Below are 20,924 nucleotides of genomic sequence, written 5' to 3'. Positions count from 1 at the left end.
CCCTCCCCCCCAGTCCCTAGTTTAAACACTCCTCCAGCCTTCTAGCCATCTTATCCCCCAGCACAGCTGCACCCTCCCCATTAAGATGCAGCCCGTCCCTACGGTAGAGCCTGTAGCCGACAGCAAAGTCAGCCCAGTTCTCCAGGAACCCAAATCCCTCCTTCTTTCACCAACTCCGGAGCCACTTGTTTACCTCCCTAAGATCCTGCTGCCTTTCTAGTGTGGCTTTAGGTACAGGTAGTATTTCCGAGAAAACTACCCTGGAGGTCCTCACCCTGAGCTTGGACCCTAAGTCCCTGAAATCATTTTTGAGGGCCCTCCATTGACCTCTAACTTGTTCATTGGTGCCAACGTGCACCATGACCGCTGGATCTTCTCCAGCCCCTCCCAGTAATCTGTCAATCCGATCCGTGATGTGTCGAACTCGAGCGCCAGGAAGACAACACACCGTTCGACGATCCCGGTCTTTATGGTAGATTGCCCTCTCTGTCCCCCTAATAATTGAGTCCCCCACCACTAGAACCTGTCTAGCCTGCCCTGCGCTCCCCGTCCCCGTCTCACTGGAGCAGTCATCCCCCTGGCGTTCAGAGGGCATGTCGTGCTGCAGCGGTGCTGGCTCTGTAATGGCATCGCCCTCATCTGCCAACGTTGCAGACATGGTGGGTTGTGCCAGTTCAGGACCAGCCTCCCCGGATCTATTCCCTCTACGCCTCCTTCTATCTGACACCCAGCTGACTGCCTGCTCCCCCTGCACTTCCGTACTACCATCCGCCCCCGCCTCTACCCCAGCGAGTGTCTGCTCAGTGAGCACCAAACTCCTTTCCATGATGTCAATGGCTCAGTGTTGCCAGTTGCCCATTTAGATCCAGAATTTGGGCTTCTAAATGTGCGACGTGCACGCATCTTGCGCAACAGTATGCACCCTCGATCGGCTGATCAAGGACCGCATACATTGCACAAGTAGCACACTGGATGACATTGCCAGACATGGAGCTCATCCTAATGGGGATCTACAATTTACTTGTGGAAGTAGTGAAGATAGACTTGTTCACACTCCGCTCACACGCTGCTGCAACCGCTCAACCGCTGACCTGCTGCTGCAACCGCTCACCCGCTGCTGCAACCGCTCACCAGCTGCTGCAACCGCTCCCCTCACACGCTGCTGCAACCCCTCACACGCTGCTGCAACCCCTCAACTGCTCACACACTGCTGCAACCGCTCACACGCTGCTGCCTCTGTGCAACCACTCACACGCTGCCGCTCTCGCGCAACCTCTTACCCGCTGACACTTATGCGCAACCAGTCACAAAATTTTTTTTTTCTTTTACCCCCCTCACAAACACTTAGACCCCCAGACACACACACAGAAGACACAACTAACCAGATACACACTTAGCTCACAAACACACACAGAATATACTTATCAGCTCCTCCACTCCTCCGCTCCTCCTGGTGACGTCACCCGCTGTCCCGGCGGCCGCTCACTCTGCCCTCCTGTCTCAGCTGCTCCGTTCTGGTCCCCTCCGCTGCTGCTGGCGCTGGACTCCTGGTGGCCTCTTGGCGCCGGCTGCTGCGCTCCAGTCTCTCCTTGCTGCCCCCGCACCTGCTTCGGCTGCCCCCGCACCTGCTTCGGCTGCTGAGCTGCTCCGCTGTCCCCTTCAGCCCCCCGCTCGTTCCTCCGTCTCGTGCCGCTGCTCCTGGCGTCTGACGTCACTTACAGACTGATTGAGATTGAGGTAGAACAGAAGGCCCGATATACAGAGAGGTGCAGAATTTCCCGGACTGGACACAATACGACGTCTACAGAATGGCTGAATGTCTCATAAATGGTGGGAATTTTATGGACACAAAGTTAGGTGAAGAGGAAACAAAGCCGAGGTTAACATGTAGGTCTCCTCTCCCGGAGGGGCGTGTAACAGGTGGGGAGTAGGACACCGGTTGTGGAGGGGCTTTACACACGATCGGTTAAACAAGCAAGACTTTACTAAGTGTTTGCTAAAAACCTATAACTCTAACATACAGTAGTATTATCCGGCCACAATTGAGCAGGTCACTAACGATCAATTATCTCTAGAACTCAGTCCGTACCTGATGAATGAGATTAATGTTATGTGCATGTTTTTGCAATATGACAGTCAGTTTACGGTTTACCCTGGCATGAGGTAAATATCTCCATGGATACCATTTGGAGATGAGAGCATCCTCCTTAATAACTTAGTCTTTCAGAATCTTTGGATAACCAAATAATGAAATCCGTCTGAGCGTATCCATCCACTGACCAGCTGATTAGCACATGACGAGGGTATTTTAGAGTCAGGGCTCCTTGTACTAAACCTCCCTCCAATAACCCTTTAGTGAAGGATTTGCTATTGCGCACGGACACATTGTCTTCCACCCCCACCATTTCTTGATGGGGGAACTTATGTTATACTTTGCATGCGGCTTTCCACCTGAGTGGATTGTATGAAGATCCGGAAGACCACCTGGGAATCTTTGCTTATCTTCTTTGGTTCTGAGGCGCTGGCCCTACATACTCTTTGATTCCAATAACTCTTTGAAATAAAATAAGACGTAATACAAGGTTTTGGATTAAATTGGCCACAGCAGCCATTTTATTAATGGGATCTATTGAGCTACATAGATTTCTAGCAGCACAGCCCCACAGGTGTGGAATGATTGAACTGGCTGGGTCTGGTGTTCTCCTGCTAGCCAATCACCACCGGTCTGGTTGCAGATAAATATTCTCCCTCTGAAAGAGGAAGCTGGTTTCCCTTCACTCTAGGGTTTGTTGGTCTTGCATGCCTGTACATACATGTGTTATGTGGATAGTGTGAACAGGGGCTAGTCCAGTGATTGTGCGGGTGGCCCTGTTCTGTGTGAACAGCGTCATGTTCTGTATGTCTGTGCTGGTAGCTAGACATGAGGAGTGAACTGTCTTGTTCTATGTGATTGTTCTGTCTTGCATTCTAGCCCTAGTGTGTTTGGTGTCTGGTTGGTTCATGTACCTTCTTACATTTATTTTATGTCAGTTTATCTTTGCTTTGTCCTTCTGAGTCATTTGCCATTTCTGGGCTATGATGGCCCTTAGGGTCCTCTGGTACATGTTGTCTTGCTAGAGTAGGGATGCAAATTTTCATAATTTCATCAGGCGTGCCAGTCCAGAGAATCAGGATATCGTCAATAAAGTGCATCCAATTTAAAATATATTGTGACCACTTGATGTTTTCTTCGGCAAAAATAACTCTTTCCTCCCACCGACCCAGGCACATGCCGTCCCCATCGCCGTACCCCTCAGCTGGTGGTAGTACTCAGAGTTAAAAATGAAAAAATTGTGAGTTAATACAAATTCAAGGAGATCAATCATGAATTGGTTGTGATGGGGATACTGAGAGCCTCTTTGGTATAAATAATGACAAATAGCAGCTAAACCACCCTGGTGTGGAAGAGAACTATATAGGGCTTCTACATCCAGGGTGGCAAGTAGTGTGCCAGGGTTGACAGAAATCCCCTCTAGCTGCCTTAGGAGGTCCGTTGTATCTCTCACGTGAGAGGGTAATGCCGTCACGAAGGGCCCCAAGATTTCGTCAACATAACAGCTGAATAACAGTGTGAATTATGTAGCCTCATATATGTAGCCATCGTTATTTGAGATTGTGCTTTACCTCAATGTAGGGACTTGCATCATAAAGCCAGTCAATGATTCACACAGAACATCCTCTGGTAACCACCTCTGGGGGGAATATTACCCACCATCCTGCCAGCTGGCTTTATTCTCTGGTTACATGAACCACTCTGCTGGGGATTCCCTGATTTCAACATCTTAGGGCAGGGAAATTATTTTATTAAACCACTTCTGCAATAGGCATAGTGAAACTTATTGATCCCTCCTATTGTATATTATCCCCTCTGAGGAATCCATACGAACAAGGTTGCACTACAGCAACAAATTAATACGAAGCTCACACAAAACCAGAGGAACTGACACCTATTAATGGGGGGTATTGGGGAACTGAGTGGTTTAAGCGATAAAATCCACAAATATGTGCAAGGGGTGACCAGTTGGAGACTAATTAGTCATACACAAAATTAGTTTATCCATGGTCCACCTTACACTATATAAACCCCCTCCTCCCGTAAGAAAGAGACGAGCCATATTACCAAATGAGGCATTATACCGCTCCCAATAACATTTAAGCCACTAAGTGGAATATTGGGCATGATACATCTTAGGCTGCATTCAGACGAACGTATATCGGCTTGGTTTTCACGCCGAGCCGAAATACGTCGTCCTCATGTGCGGGGGGGGGGGGGGGGATGGAAGAGCCACGAGCAGGACCCTCTCTGCCTCCTCTCCGCCCCTCTGCACTATTTGCAATGGGGAGAGGCGGGAAGGGGGTGGGGCTAATTCTCTGAACTTAGCCCTGCCCCGCCCCACCTCCTTTCATTGCAAATAGCAATGCCCCCTCTCGTCCAATGTGGTGTACCTAATCATGTGCAGTAAATGTCCTGTTGGGGATCTTTATGTTGGAGAAACAGGACAGAAACTGAAAGCCAGGATGAGATCTCATCGCCACACGATTGAACACAGAAGAAGAGAATTACCTGTGGCCGAGCACTTCTCTAACCATGGACATGACATAGGAGATATGAGAGTTTTGATATTGAAGGGTGGTTTCAAGTCACAAAACCACAGAAGAATTTGGGAATATAAATTGATAACAACCTTTGACACGCTGAATACTGGGTTAAATTATTCCCCAGGATTTATGCGTGAATGGGAAGTGTGAGACTTGATTGCACAGATAAGACCTCCATCAACAGTAATTCAGGGACCATAAACTTTCACTCCCTTATCAGTATTTAGCTAAAAATGTTTGTGTATCTCTTATAACAATTCAAGCCTGTTGACCTTTTCCCCCCCTCCAACAGTAATTTAGGGACCATAAAACTTTCACTCCGCTATCAGTGTCTAGTTGCAGAATTCCTTTTAAGTGCGAACCAATCACATCCATATCTGTGCCTTGTCATAAGTATGTATGTTATAAGTGTGTATAAATATGCATGCCTCTTCAGATCCAATCCATTTAAGCCGGAAGAAGTACCCTGCGTTGGTACGAAAGCTCGCTATTATTACATCATGTATTTTTGTTAGCCATTAAAAGGTATCATATCTACAAGACTACGTCGTTTCTCTTGCTGAGAACAATCACAGTTTGCTCTACTGGCTAACACGGTACCAGATCTTTGTTTTCATTATACCTAATGGAGGATACCAGAATGTACCGTACAAAAATGGAACTGAAACATCTTCTGAAGAAGTTGGCACAACTGGACAGCGACATTTTCTTTCTAACCAGATGCAAGAAGGAACATCTAATTCCCAAAGGCCTCTGCCTAAAGAACCCAACTCTGCACACTTACAACACTCGTTATGCACAACGTCTTTGCTACAGGACTTCTGAGAGACTGCGGAATCACCTTATCCACGTCTTCTACAGCAACAAGAATAAGGCCCTTGTGGACATACAAACTTTAAGAAATACACTTACAGAGGACGTGAACCTGGAAATGCAACACTTTTATACAACACTACGATGCTGCCTTATTCAGAACAAGGAAAAGAAACTCCAGAGACTTCGACTCAAAGCAGGCCTGTACCCAAACACAGATCAGGAGCACCCCGAGTCTGGCAGGAGGGAACAGAACCCCCAACGGGACACGGACAAAGGTAAAGTCAGCTGTGTTATCAATCTGTCATCTCACAACCCCAGTAAGGTGGAGCTCAGTGTCCTCTCCAGGGGACTTTCATTCTGTCCCACTAAAACACTTGACAAAACAGAACTTTGTAGTGACATGGAGGAATATTTCAGAAGACTAAGACTGAAAGAATTCTTTCATGATAAAGAGGACACAGGCCTTTCAAGCACACAAACACAGGATAAACTTGGGGCCAAAAAGAAGTCTGATTGGACGCCCCCTCCTGGCCGGAGTCGCACTTTGGACAAATACATAGACTTCTTTAGGCATGCAGTGCAATCCACTATACTGGACAAGCATGGAAGTGAAACATTTAATATCAATATGCAGGAAAGAAGGGCCATCCATGCACTTAAGAGCAACAAGGAAATCACAATTAAGCCTGCAGACAAGGGTGGTGCTATAGTCCTCATGAACACATCGGACTACAAAAAGGAAGCAAACAGACAGCTGACGGACACCAGATACTACACTAAACTGAATCAAGACCCGACTCAGACATATGTGAGGGAATTGAGAAGGGTCATTAGAAGCCTGTCTGGGGGCTCCACAAAACTTCTGGACTTGATACCGGAGAACCCCAAGGTGGGGACATTCTACATGCTTCCAAAACTACACAAAGCTGGCAACCCAGGAAGACCGATTATCTCAGGTGTGGGAACCCTCACTGAAGGAATCTCAGGATGGGTGGAAGGCATCCTCAAACCACTGGTGAGAAACACAACCAGCTACCTGCAAGACACCACGGACCTACTGAACAAACTGTCAACCGTAGGTCCCCTCCCCAATGGCACCATCCTGGCCACTATGGATGTGGAATCCTTGTATTCCAACATCCCACACGAGGATGGACTGACTGCCTGCCAGGCGCACCTTGAGGCCAATGGGGTCGCCTCTGATGCAGTGCTACAACTCACAAGATTCATTCTCACACACAATTATTTTTTTTTTCCTTTGGCAAAGAGAAATTCCTGCAACTCACAGGGACTGCCATGGGCAGTAAAATGGCACCGCAATATGCCAACCTTTTTATGGCAAAACTGGAGAGTGACTTTCTGGCCTCTTGCCCCAGCAAACCATTGGCCTACTTCCGCTACATTGATGACATCATAATCATCTGGACCAACACTGAACAAGAATTAATAAAATTCCATGAAAGATTCAATGCATTCCACCCCACCATAAACCTGACATTAAACTACTCGCATACAGAAATCAACTTTTTGGACACCACCATAAAGATTTCAAATAACTCAATACAGACATCCCTGTACCGAAAACCGATTGATCGGCCCACATACCTCAGATGGGACAGTTTCTATCCTAAACACATCAAAAAGTCCATTGTCTACAGCCAGGCCATCAGATACAACCGGATCTGCTCCAACCCAACAGACAGAGAGGAACATTTGTACCATCTTAAAAGAACATTTATAAATCAGGGCTACCATCCCACCTCAATTGATGACCAAATCACCAGAGCCACCAGGATACCCAGAAGTCAACTACTCCAATACAAGGAGAAGGAAAGAAACAATTGTGTGCCTCTAGTAGTGACCTACAATCCGCAACTAGAGGTACTAAGGAAAACCGCAAGAAAACTCCACCATACCCTGCACAAGGATGACCGTCTGAAAACCATATTCCCGGACCCTCCGCTTCTGTGTTACAGGCAACCTCCTAACTTGAGGAACTTTATAATCAGGAGTGCATTACCCTCTGGCACCCAAAAAGGAACTTATCCCTGTAATGTAAGGAGCTGTAAGACCTGCTCACATGTACTGACTGCGGACAGGATACGGATCCCCAACACACAGCAGGACTATAAGATCCAGGGGACATTCACATGTTCCTCGTCCAATGTGGTGTACCTAATCATGTGCAGTAAATGTCCTGTTGGGGGTCTTTATGTTGGAGAAACAGGACAGAAACTGAAAGCCAGGATGAGATCTCATCGCCACACGATTGAACACAGAAGAAGAGAATTACCTGTGGCCGAGCACTTCTCTAACCATGGACATGACATAGGAGATATGAGAGTTTTGATATTGAAGGGTGGTTTCAAGTCACAAAACCACAGAAGAATTTGGGAATATAAATTGATAACAACCTTTGACACGCTGAATACTGGGTTAAATTATTCCCCAGGATTTATGCGTGAATGGGAAGTGTGAGACTTGATTGCACAGATAAGACCCCCATCAACAGTAATTCAGGGACCATAAACTTTCACTCCCTTATCAGTATTTAGCTAAAAATGTTTGTGTATCTCTTATAACAATTCAAGCCTGTTGACCTTTTCCCCCCCTCCAACAGTAATTTAGGGACCATAAAACTTTCACTCCGCTATCAGTGTCTAGTTGCAGAATTCCTTTTAAGTGCGAACCAATCACATCCATATCTGTGCCTTGTCATAAGTATGTATGTTATAAGTGTGTATAAATATGCATGCCTCTTCAGATCCAATCCATTTAAGCCGGAAGAAGTACCCTGCGTTGGTACGAAAGCTCGCTATTATTACATCATGTATTTTTGTTAGCCATTAAAAGGTCTCATATCTACAAGATTACGTCGTTTCTCTTGCTGAGAACAATCACATTTTGCTCTACTGGCTAACACGGTACCAGATCTTTGTTTTCATTATAAATAATCTGATACTTGGACAAGAAGGAACTGTCCTTATGCCTAAGTAAAGGACTGGGTTTGGACCACCTGCAAGCTTTATAAGCGGAGAAGCACAATAAGGGACACATCTCTGCCCCTGGGACCCCTCTTAACTAAGTTTTGTCTGCCCCCTCTAGCTGATCTGTCTTTGAACACCAAACCTACAGCTCAATTTTGTCACCAGAAACCACTAGGTCTTGATTCAAGATGCCACCTAGCCTCGCAGTTGAAAGAGCTACTAATTCCCCCACCCTCAATGCTCCAAAAAATGCCAAGGGAAAAGGAGAAATAAGATTGTCTCAAATGGAGAAGTACAGACTGAAGACACCACTGCTCTGAGTCACTCCAGTAACTGAAAAGATAAAGGCCTCCATCTATCTGACTGTACCCTACACCTTTGAAAACTCCTCAAGGCCTGGGCAAAAAACTTTGTGGCATTCTTGAGCCCCCTCTATCAGAAGCCAAAAGCCACGGCCAACTCAAATCAATTTAACCCTGCTATTTATTAGTCTGCCTTAGCTGCCTCTCCCAAAACATACAAAAGCACCTCCACCCTTTTCCCATCGGACATGTCACGTAAATCAGTCACCCACTTTTCCCAATGGTTCCAAGCCAACTCAAGCTGTCCATGTACCCAGCGGAAATGATGCCTGGATCAGATGTCCAGTCCCTTGCAGACCATGTACCAAATCTGTGGGGGCGGCAAGCTATTCCCTCTGCCTCTTCATTTGGTACCAATGATCGGAAATGCTCCCACTGAAAACAAGAGATAGAGTCGCGTATTGAATTTTTAATTCTGGGTACATCTAGCAAACACCCATACGTTCAAGTGCAAACATTCTAACACTAAGCATCTAAGCACCCGAATCACCAGCAGGGAAGACGCAGTCATGTTATTGATCGCCTGCAAGAAGTTCATGTTGTCACAATTAATCCTAACTTTTTTATTATGCAAACAGTCGCCCAAAATTACCACTGCCATGTTGCGCACTACCCACTTCAAAAATGAGCTAAATGCCTCAAAATTAATGCAGGAAACCCGTCGGTTAACACTGGTCGACAAAATAGTATCTACTCCAATAACACGCTTCGGATTTACAGGGAGAAACCGAAAAATTGCATCAATGTCCATTTTTGCCAGTAAAGCCCTTTTTTCCGTATCACCGCACCCAAACAGGAGCAAAATCAAATGATGTATACACTACAGAGCACAGCAGCGGGTTTATTCCATCATTAACCGACGAGCCTCTGGGGTGGGACAAGTGATGAATTAGACAAAATTTGTTTGACTCCTCCTTGGTTACCACTCCCAGGGGAGAAACCACCTGGTGTAGAAAAGGGGGAATGCTGAAAAGCCTGACCATAGGACTCACATTGTTTCCCAATTTATCTGTCACAATTGCGGGATACTGATGAGCTGATTTAAGATTTTTTGTGGAGAAAGGAACCTGATGTGAAGGAGAAGGAATTTGGAAACCATCTCTGAAACCAGCCATCAGTAAGGACCCCTTATGCTGATCAGGAAATTTATAACCAGAGGCCAATGTCTTCATAATCCCAATGAATAGTTGGATGGATTGTCTTCCTTTGTCAGAGCTGCTTATCATAACGGAGCCATGTTTCCCCCTTCGGATATGATGAGCCTCTCCTATTGCCTCTATATAGCAGAAAAGCACTGAGCAATGTTCTGACAACCTTTTACCTATGATGCTAGCCAAGATGGCAAATATTTTTCTGTAACAATCACCATAGCAGAATAAGTCCTTAACTATACTACATAGCCTACATTCATGATACTCTTTGGAAGAACATAGGAAGGTCAGGGCAGTTCCCTCTCGGGTGTACTGATGGCTGAGTATTGCGTATAGCCAAGGAGGTCTATTGAAGCCAAGTTATTCACCATGTGAAGGTGAGATCAATGAGTAACCTCACCACTAATGTAATAAAAAATACAAAGGTGTTTGTTGAATATCCAATGTCCTCACCTGATGTCAAATTTTGCATCAAAAAATTCATGGGTCAATATTATGACAGTTCACCCCCAATCCTGAAATAGAGACCTACAATCCCCCAATGGGGAGGGATAAATTAATCTAGCTATGGTCAGTATCAATGTCATGTATGATCATTATTGGATAGAATCAACTAGACGGCAACCCAAATCAAGCATTCAAAATTAATCTCCTAGCCCTGGGAGAAGAAAATAGATCTCTAATATATAAAGCGATGTATGTGAATATTTCCAAGGAAGGCCTGAGATGGTGCCTATAAAATGATAACATTTCGTTGCACCCTGTCACGAGAAGGTATAGGCCCTTCTGTATTGAGTGAGGTTTGTAAAAGACTAATATTGAAGTCCCACTGGGCTATATTTATTATCACACTGATATTGGTGTAATTTGAGATATATGTGTGCAGTATAACTTTTAATAAAAAATACTTAATAAAAGTTACGTTTTAGTCCTTTCCAGTGACTACTTTCAAAATTTTTCTGTACTACTTCCTTGCCCTTTCAAAAACTTTACAATGTTTTAAAGTGTTTTTTTTACACTAAACCGTTGATGTCCTCTCTTCAGGATAGGTCACCAATAATAGATCGGTGCGGGTCCGGTACTCAGGATCCCCACCAATCGACTGACTGAAGTGATAGCGGTGATTGGGTGAGTGCCACTGACACTTCAGTCCATACCAGGCACAGTGCAGTCCTTTGTATAGCGGTTGTGGCTGATGAAAGTGACATCACAAGCCTAAGTGGAAGCCTTGGAATCTTCAATCAGCTGATTGGTTTAGGATCCTGATTTGCAGACTCCCACTGATCAAATATTGCTGGCCTACTCTGGGGATAACTCTCTTCAATAATTTAGTGCTGGAAGAAGAAGTTTGAAAATTTCTGTTTGTGAAATGAATATGACTCCATTTTCTATCCTATGCATAGCCATTCTGTAAGTCTGCAGCATCTTCTGTACCTCTTTTCACTGTATTAATTTGTCCTCTTTCTGGGGGATTTATGGATATTAAATGGTTATTTAATAAGCCTTGAGTGAAGCACTAGTGGCTTTTGCTCCAGAAGATAGCGATGTGGCATTTACACTGGCGGGTCAAACTGACATGTTCCTAGCTGTTCACATGTGTTCCCAAACATTCTATGTAAAGAATTTGTTTAGATTTACTGTTTGGTTGGCATTAGAGATGAGCGAGCACACTAGTCCGAGCTTGATGCTCGTTCGAGCATTAGAGTGTTCGAAATGCTTGTTACTTGTGACGAGCACCATGCGATACTCGAGTCGATTCCATTTCCTTCCCCGCATGTTTAGCGCCATTTTCTAGCCAATAGACATGCGGGGAAGGCATTACCACTTCCTCCTGTGACGTTCCAGCCCTATCCCACCCCCCTGCAGTGAGTGGCTGGTGAGATCAAGTGACCGACCAGTACTTAAAGCGGTCCCGCCCGTGTCTCGCCTCAGACACACACTGGGAGAGATTAGGGAGAGTGCTGCTGTAGGAAGAGTGTTAGCGTCTACAAGAACCCCAACGGTCCTTCTTAGGGCCACATCTGACTGTGTCCATAACTGTGTGGCTGCTGGGAGCAGTTTTGCACAATTTTTTTTTATCTCGGGCTGTGCAGGCCATTACAGCTATAGCGTTCTAAGTCTGCAGTCTATTATACAGAGTATAGGGAAAGTGGTGCAGAGATAGGGAAAGTGGTAGTGTAGGATCCTGTCTACAAGAACCCCAATGGTCCTTCTTTGGGCTACCTCTGACCATCTGCATTTTACAGGGTGTCTGGTGGGAGTTGTAGTGCATCACTATTGCACAGCTAGCCCTGTTTGCAGCCTTCCATATTATTTTTTTCTGGCTGCAGTTTGCGTTTCAATACCGCTCTCAGCCTTCAACTGTACGCCAATAATTCCATAATTTTTTACACCGCTCTGTGTCTGCAGTGAATTTGACGCACAGCGTACAGCGACAGCCACTGATAGAGGGAAAGTGATATACACAGTATATAGCCTGTGTGATAGACATGATGATTATTTATAAAATGTCTATCGATTAATATAACCCAAATGTATTTTGCTGTTGTAATGACTTTCAGCTCTGAGGAGTTCAAAGGACACACACACAATCTAATCATAGTATTTGCTCTAAGTACATAGAAGTTGCTCAACCAGTTTCTAAGAGTTAAGGGCTATAGTGTTATGTGTATATCCTGTGTTCAATACTGAGTGTTTACCTAGGCCCCCTTCCTCTTCTCACCCAGGCTAGGTAAACAATGATTCATCACTACACGGAGCTGTCTGCATGCTAAAGAGGACAAAGTCCAAACTACACGGGACTTGGAAGGGGGTGGGCAGAGAGGTGGGGGATTCTATATGATCCGACAAATGAGAATCCTATATGTTACTGATGTAACCTGTTGCACGCCCATTGTGTGTCTGTACAATAAAAGGCCCTGTCTGGCTGTTTCTGGGCAGAGAGCCATTTTTAACATGAGATTCATACCTTGTGTTTGACTTGGTCAGTGTGCGCATACTGCTTCCACACAATTAGGAAAGCGACAAAATACCTCAAAGCCTGCTGGAGAAATCATATTCCAGATCAGTGGAGTCCCTGGGTGAGCGAGTGGATCTGTGAGGTCACAGCCTGGAAAGTACAGAGATCGGCAGATGGCACGCAGAACTCAGGGGCCCGAAAATCTACAGAACACGGTAAGATTGCCTTATCTACCTGTGTCAAAGCTGGGTTCTGACTGCTTTTCTGCCTGTTCCTGATCCAGACTGGACCTTCACTGAAAGACAGGTAATAACTCTAGTTCTGTCCACTCGGAAAAATCACCACGTTACCTGTCTAGGGGTATTTTGTATGCTGTGTATATTATGTCTGAGACGGTTAAAAATTGTGTATACATGACCAAGAGACAAATTCTGTGAGGGTTAATGTGTCGGGAGGGCGGACTCGGCTGTTTACGTCTGAGGGAACACGCCAGTGACACGTGCTCCTAGGTAATACTAGTGTGAGGTTAGGAAGATTTATGATACGTATACTTACCTTTTATGATTGAGCGTGTTATGTTCTCATATGTGGAAAGGTATATACGTGTGAAGTATAGCCGTGCTTTGTGACGGCTGATTTCTCCAGAATATTATTGAGGTTTTGGTCATTGAAAATAATCGTCAGTCTCTGTGTATAGCTAAATGTCCTGTCTAGATCGTGTACAAGGAGTGCTCTTGGGGATTACTAGTATACGGTGGGCTGTTATAAAGGTAGATGAGATATATACCTTGAGCCGTTGTGGGTATTCTCCAGTAATCCCGTCTGTCTGCTATTATAGAAACAATGTGCAGTGTTGATTATTGGGGGAGGGCTGCTGATAAAGAGTGAACTGAAAGCTTTTTCCAATTAACCCTTTCTGTTTACTTTGTCTTTCCCTGTGTTTTATAGAATTAATGCGTATTGTAATCTGAGTGGGAAAGAGGGGTTATATGGGAAGGATTTGAAGAAAGCAGATTTTACAAGAGGAACACTATTGTGTCCAGAAACTTTGAATAGAATAGAATAAGCAGGTAGCATAGAGTTGAGCAAAGTGAGCAAGGACAAAGGTCATAGAGCTTGTGATTTGGTTGCTGATGGGAAAGGATCAGGAAAAGTTGCAGAAAGAAATGTTAGGTCATGGACAGGTAAGATAGGCTGTAGAAAGTTTTCAGAAGATGAGCAGGAAGCCTAGCAGAAAGAAAGGTGTTTTTAGATTGCTAGGAGGAGGTATAATGTAGTTAAGAGATTGAAGAGGGGAAAGCATGTAGTGGGGTATGTGTATTGCTAATGAACAATGTAATGCCTTTGTGTTGACTACAGCCCCTCCCTGTAATGGCGGCCGCGCTTGCAATGTTTACAATCCAACATAGTGTGACTCTGCAGAAAATGTAGTGAGGCCTGCCCCCACCCTGAAGTTACTTCCCCCCCCATGTGCTCACTTTCAGGGTGTGTGCTGTTACTTCCGGTCCCTCCTCATCCGGGACAGGACCTGGCCCCGCCCCTTCCTCCTCCAGCGGCCATCTTGCCTCACCTGGAAGTGCTGCTACTCAGCAGCCATTTTGCCTCACCTGGGAGTGCTGCTGCCCCTGGCCCCGCCCGTTCCTCCGGCAGCCATTTTGCCTCACTTGGGAGATTTGTAGCCCCGCCCCTTTCTGCCTCTGGCGGCCATTTTGCTGTATTTGGGAGGCCTATATTCCCCAATGCCACTGTATCCAGTGCTAACCTCATGATTGTCTGAAGTAAGGTTTTGTTTGACCAGACTTTGTTACGCTCCAAGATGTGGCCACTTTGGATGTGTGATAAGTTCAGGGAAACAAACCTTTGTGGAGATGCAGCTTGGGACATAGTAGACGACTAAGCTGGTTTATAGTGCATGGAAGATTGGAGTTGATGCATGGGGGGCAGAGGCCGGGAATACATGACAGGGGACGCTCTCTCATGTTCCCAGGGGCTCTGTTTTCCACTGCCCGCTTCTCCAATGGATACTCAGACAGATGATGTTATGGAAGGCTCCTACAGATGGAATAATTTCCCTATAGTCACCCAGCAAACTTTTTCATGCAATTTGGTGAAGTAATTTTACTTTTTATGTGAAGAAAGAGGGACTGAATTGCCCAGAGTAGGATGTTAATTCATCCGTATTCTTTAGTTTTTCTTTAAGTCTTTTGTATATTCTAGTGTCAGTTTACACTGAAGCTATAATTATATTCCGACAGGAGAGTAAAAGCTAAACGCTGGCCATACCCTGAAATACTATTACACTGGGTGACGTAAAATTTGAATTGTGTGGCGCCCCCTTGTGTTAAAAAATGCTAACTGCAACCGGGAAAAAAAAAAAATAATCTAAAGGAGATTTTCGCTCAGACTTCGCTGCATACAATGTCACCTTGACCTACAAAGTGCTTGTTTTTGTGCCTCTTGGTTTACTAGTTTGAACGCAATGACTCTTTTTCCATTGAGTATTGCGGTTCAAAAGGGAGGAGGCATAGGTGATCTGGGTCATAGATGATCTAGGTGTTGTAGATCAGCTATTGGGTTTGAAAAAAAAAAATAAATAAATGATTTTGTGCTACAAGATTCCGAGCCATGTGAAATAGAACATCAGCACGATTATTTAGTACTAATTCAGTAAAAAACTGCAGATATGCAAACAGTTACCAGAACCCCTGTTGATAATGCATATGTTGAGCTTTTTGCAGATGGTACCAGGGTGAGGATTGATGACTCCACATCGGATATGCAGTGGTCACACAACAAGATGTCCTAGAAGCAGAAGCTCTGCCTCCGCATGTCACAGTACAATAAGCGGAATTGAAGGCCCTCACTGAGGCGAGTAGAGTGGCGAGAGGTAAGACCGGCAACCCTTTACACTGACTCCTGGTATGCATTTGGCACAGCTCATGATTACGGCCCAATATGGAAGGCCAGACAGTTTTTACCTTAGCAGGACAACCAATTGAGAATGGTGCAGCTGTACAGAGTCGCATGGAGGCCCTACTTCTACCTGACAAAGTTGAGAGTTCGCACCGATTCCTACACTGGAGAGGCGAGAGACGACACCCTCGCTGACAGCGCAGCAAAGGCAGCGGCCCTCAAGCCGTGGAAGAAAGAAGAAAAGATACTGACAGCATGAGTCAGTGGTAAAAAAACTTTGGACATTGACAAAAATTTGGACTTTGATATGCTAAAGACTTTTACAGTTACCAGCCAGCAAGGAAGGAAAGAATAAATGGACTAATATGGGAGCAGCAGAAACAGGACAGCGTGTGGTGAACGGTCAACAGCACTTGCCCACCACAGTTCCTGTATCCCATGATGGCCCAGCTGATGGACGGAAAGACCCACCTAGTAAAGCAGTAATGACGACGACGCTTGAAAGAGGTTGGGCGACTTCTAGGTTCTCTGTAGCTGCTGCATCATTTGTCCGGTTTAGCATGATCTATGCCATAGGTGAGTCAGGGCAGAAGTAAATTTGCCACATCACACTTGCCGGGACCACTCTACCCATTTCAGGGATTGCAAATTGACTACGTTCAGCTCCCACTTGTTGGGAAGTATGAATACGTGCTTGTTGTTGATGTCTTTGCAGGTTGAAGGCCGAGCCTGTTACCAAGGCAAACAAGTAGGTAACCGCAAAGAAGCTCATGAACGAGGTAAACTGTGAATATGGGGTACCAGAAGTGATTCAGAGTCAGACAGAGGTATAAACTTTGCAGGTGAATGTAACATGTCATGTCTGCTCTGGATGTATCCCAGGCCTTTTACATACTGTACCACCTTTAGTGTAGTGGAAAGGTGGAGAGACGTAGTGGCACGCAAAAATTAAGATACTTAAAAATGACGCCACTTTGGAAAGACTGTCATCCAATAGCCTTATACAGTGTTAGATATGAACCCAGGGGGGATTATACATTATCTCCCTACGAGATTGTTTGGGCTAGCCCCAAGGCTAGGTCGTTACTATCCTCAGTAGTTACAATTACAATCTGATGTGTTGACTAAGTATGTGATTTCCATTGTTAAAGAACTAACCAAAGCCTATGCACAGGTGTTCTCTTCCAGACTCAGAGGCAGACACTGGGACACATATCTTGCAGCCTGGGGATTGGGTGTGCGTCAAGAAGTTCCTCAGGAAGCACCCTCCTGAGCCCCGATTTGATGGCCCCTACCAGGTGCTTCTGACTACTGCCACAGCTGTGAAACTAGCCGAAAGACTTACATGGATCCACGCTTCATACTGTAAGAAAGCTTCAGATCCGGGAGACCAGTCTTAAGTTGTGCCAAGGACATTACTCTGGTTAGGGCTAGTGAGAGAGGAGGGTAGCAACTGGAATCCTTAGTCGGAAGAATATGGGGGTATGGTTACCTTCTAGTATAACTTGTCCAATGCTCAAGTAGCTGCATATTTCTTCGACTATTGTACTGTGGTCCCGTGTCTAGGCGTAAGATCCCACCGCAGGCCAGATTTAGCTCAGTCCAGCTGGTTATATGACTTATATACCCGGGGAATACAATATGTTTGCGCCACTGATAACGTCTGGGGAGAAGACTGCCGTTATTGGGGATTAGTGGGATGGAACACAGGAATAGACTAGTCCTATAAACCGCGAAGTGCCTTAAATAAGAAAAATAAGAGCGGGAAATCCCTAATTAGTCGTATAACCCTCCTTGAGAGTAATAAGGACAGCAGGTATTGGAAGGCTGAACTTAGTATGTTGCTTGGTTTTAATGCGGTTTTTACATTAACCATGGGAGATCCAAGCCCGGGGGACGGGGAGACTTATAGTCTGGGGACATACCGGTACGGGAGGACAGATCCCTTAGGGAAGTTTAAAATAAGGGATATGGTAGATGCAGCCGAATGGAAGCCTTCACTTAGTCCCGTGCCCATAATTAACCCCCTCCGCCGTAAGATAAAGACCTTGACAAACATGATGATCATAGCCGACCCTACCTTTTGAGGACACCTTGACAGTAGCGACTGGCTACTCTGACCAGAATCTCTGGTTGGAGTTGATGAGGTACAATGCTAACAGGAGCAACAAGTCTAACTGTTGCGTGTGCGGTAGTGCCCGACTACACTCGGGGATGGTCCCCCTAAATCTCCCTGTAGATGCTGAAGAGTGGTTTATTAGTCTCTTCACGAACATTTCCGCTAATTACACTGTCCGTGAGAAATGGAAGAAGGAATACTACTTAAGTGTTTTGCACCGGAGAGAGTATTACTGACTACCCTGGAAACTACACCTGCCAGGCAAATAGGCAGGGTGGAGGGAGATTTTTGGGGAACTCACCAACGGGTATTGCTCCTCCTACAGTATGATAGGAGGGGAATAGATGCAGAATCAGGTCCAGTCCTTTGGAGACGTTTACTGGCTTTTTGGAACATGAGGTAGAGGACCCGCCTGGAGGGTAATTGGACAGGGGAGTGTGCCTTAGTAAAGCCCTTATGCTCCTCCACATCCTGTCAGACACCAACGTTTCCCTTGTTTGAAAAAGATGAAGAGCCAGTTCCGATAATGCCAACCACATACGCTACCAAAGAAAAGGAGAAATGTACTAGTACTGTGCCTGCCCCGATCTCCTAAGATGGACTGTCAGTGGAATTCCCATTTGCCAAGGGATAGTGCAGAAGACCTTAGGTTCCGGCGAGGGCACACCCTGTGGGGTGTTAACTTGTACAGATAGAGGGTATGGATGCCCGGAAATGAGCCCAGGGAATCCATGGCCTCCCTCTGAGGTGAGGTAGGGATCCCCCCCTCCTAGGAGTAGGGACTTACGGGCAGTGGGAAAACTCTGACGCAAGGGTGAGGCGACTTGGACGTGTTCACCATTAGGACTATCTCCAGGAGGGACATTGGTGTGGGTGAAGATTAGGGAGTCCCACGCCGTGCGTACCTGTGCACGCTACTAGTATTGTAACATTATACTAGAGCGAGAAGAGAGACCCCTGGTGGTAGTTTTGATCTACATGTGTACATTGACGTCATAGGATAGCCAAGGGGGGTACCTGACAAGTTTTAAAAATTAGAGACCAAGTTAAAACTAGATTCGAGTCCATTTTCCTGGTCATTATGGTAAATAAACGTTGATTGGATTAATTATGTTTATTATAGTTAGCAGTGGTTTATAAATTATACTAGAGACGCCTTATAGGGACTAGTCGACCAATAGGACCTACCTCGACTATGACTTTTTTTAAAAAATAGAGTGACCTTAGATATGACTTTAGCTAAAAAGGGGAGTGTCTGTAAGATGATAGGGGAGACTTGTTGTACCTACATCGAAGACGACACGTGACCCGCGGGTAAAGACGCAGTTGTCATTAAGAAGCTGACCGCACTAACTAAAAAGAGCTAACTTTTGGGACCAGCACTCGCCATGGATGAGCGGGTGGTAAAGGATCCTGGCACAGACGGGCGTTGCTGTTGTATGTGAACTGATGGTTACCTTTTCTGTTCTAGTCTGCTGTGTTATCCCCTGTGTCAGAGAGACCTGTGAAACTGATGCTGGAAAAGCCGCCCCCACCATGAGTTTGCTGAATGCATCCCCAGAAGGAGTGGACAAGTCCTACACCCCCTTGAAGACCCTAAAACGAACCTTCAACGCGCTCCAGTTATAGGCTCATGCGCAGAAAACTGTGAAAATTAGATAGAGAATAAGAGGATAGACATTTTAAGGGGGGATTGTGATAGACATGATGATTATTTATAAAATGTCTATCGATTAATATAACCCAAATGTATTTTGCTGTTGTAATGACTTTCAGCTCTGAGGAGTTCAAAGGACACACACACAATCTAATCATAGTATTTGCTCTAAGTACATAGAAGTTGCTCAACCAGTCTCTAAGAGTTAAGGGCTATAGTGTTATATGTATATCCTGTGTTCAATACTGAGTGTTTACCTAGGCCCCCTTCCTCTTCTCACCCAGGCTAGGTAAACAATGATTCATCACTACACGGAGCTGTCTGCATGCTAAAGAGGACAAAGTCCAAACTACACGGGACTTGGAAGGGGGTGGGCAGAGAGGTGGGGGATTCTATATGATCCGACAAATGAGAATCCTATATGTTACTGATGTAACCTGTTGCACGCCCATTGTGTGTCTGTACAATAAAAGGCCCTGTCTGGCTGTTTCTGGGCAGAGAGCCATTTTTAACATGAGATTCATACCTTGTGTTTGACTTGGTCAGTGTGCGCATACTGCTTCCACACAATTAGGAAAGCCACAAAATACCCCAAAGCCTGCTGGAGAAATCATATTCCAGATCACCTGTTTTCTCCCCCCCCCCCCAAAAAAAAGGTCCTTTGTTGGGCTACCTCTGACCGTCTGCATTTTACAGGGTGTCCGGTGGGAGTTGTAGTGCATCAGTATTGCACAGCTAGCCCTGTTTGCAACCTTCCGAATAATTTTTTTCAGGCTGGAGTTTGCATTACAATACCGCTCTCAGCGACAAAGTGTACGCCAATAATTCCATAATTATTTACAATGGTCTGTGTCTGCAGTGAATTAGAGACGCACAACGTACGGCCACAGCCACTGATAATGGGAAAGTGATATACACAATATACAGCCTGTATTCTTTTTTTTTTTTTAAAAAAAGCTCCTTCGTTGGGCTACCTCTGACCGTTTAAATTTTACTGGGTGTCTGGTGGGAGTTTTAGTCCATCACTATTGCACGGCTAGGCCTGTTTGCGGCCTTCCGTATTCTTTGTTTCTGCCTGGAGTTAGCGTTACAATACCGCTCTCAGCGTGAAAGTATACGCACATAATTCCATAATTATTTACACCGGTCTGTTTCTCCTCTATTCGTAATCCACCATGCTGAGTGGTAGGGGTAGGGCTAGAGGACGTGGACGCAGGCAAGGACGCGGAGGTCCAAGTAAGGGTGTGGGCACAGGCCGAGTTCCTCGTCCAGGTGAATCACAGCCGGCTGCTGCGGGATTAGGAGAGAGGCAAGTTTCTGGT

At 45.5% G+C, this 20,924-nt stretch overlaps 1 long non-coding RNA gene across 2 annotated transcripts; it reads left to right on the top strand.

Annotated features, from left to right (window-relative positions):
• The first annotated feature begins 12,468 nt into the window (after positions 1–12,468).
• On the top strand, positions 12,469–20,121 carry LOC136626865 (uncharacterized). Of its 2 annotated transcripts, none has more exons than XR_010792694.1 (2): positions 12,469–12,937; positions 19,417–20,121. It is a non-coding gene; the product is annotated as an uncharacterized lncRNA (long non-coding RNA). The 2 variants fall into 2 exon arrangements; XR_010792695.1 differs by lacking the exon at positions 12,469–12,937 and adding an exon at positions 13,071–13,128.
• Positions 20,122–20,924: the final 803 nt, after the last annotated feature.

The sequence above is a fragment of the Eleutherodactylus coqui genome, chromosome 5 (assembly GCF_035609145.1).
Source record: "Eleutherodactylus coqui strain aEleCoq1 chromosome 5, aEleCoq1.hap1, whole genome shotgun sequence".
Lineage (NCBI taxonomy): Eukaryota > Metazoa > Chordata > Amphibia > Anura > Eleutherodactylidae > Eleutherodactylus > Eleutherodactylus coqui.
Note: the sequence above shows the minus strand (reverse complement) of the source record. Positions and strands in the feature narration are given on the sequence as shown.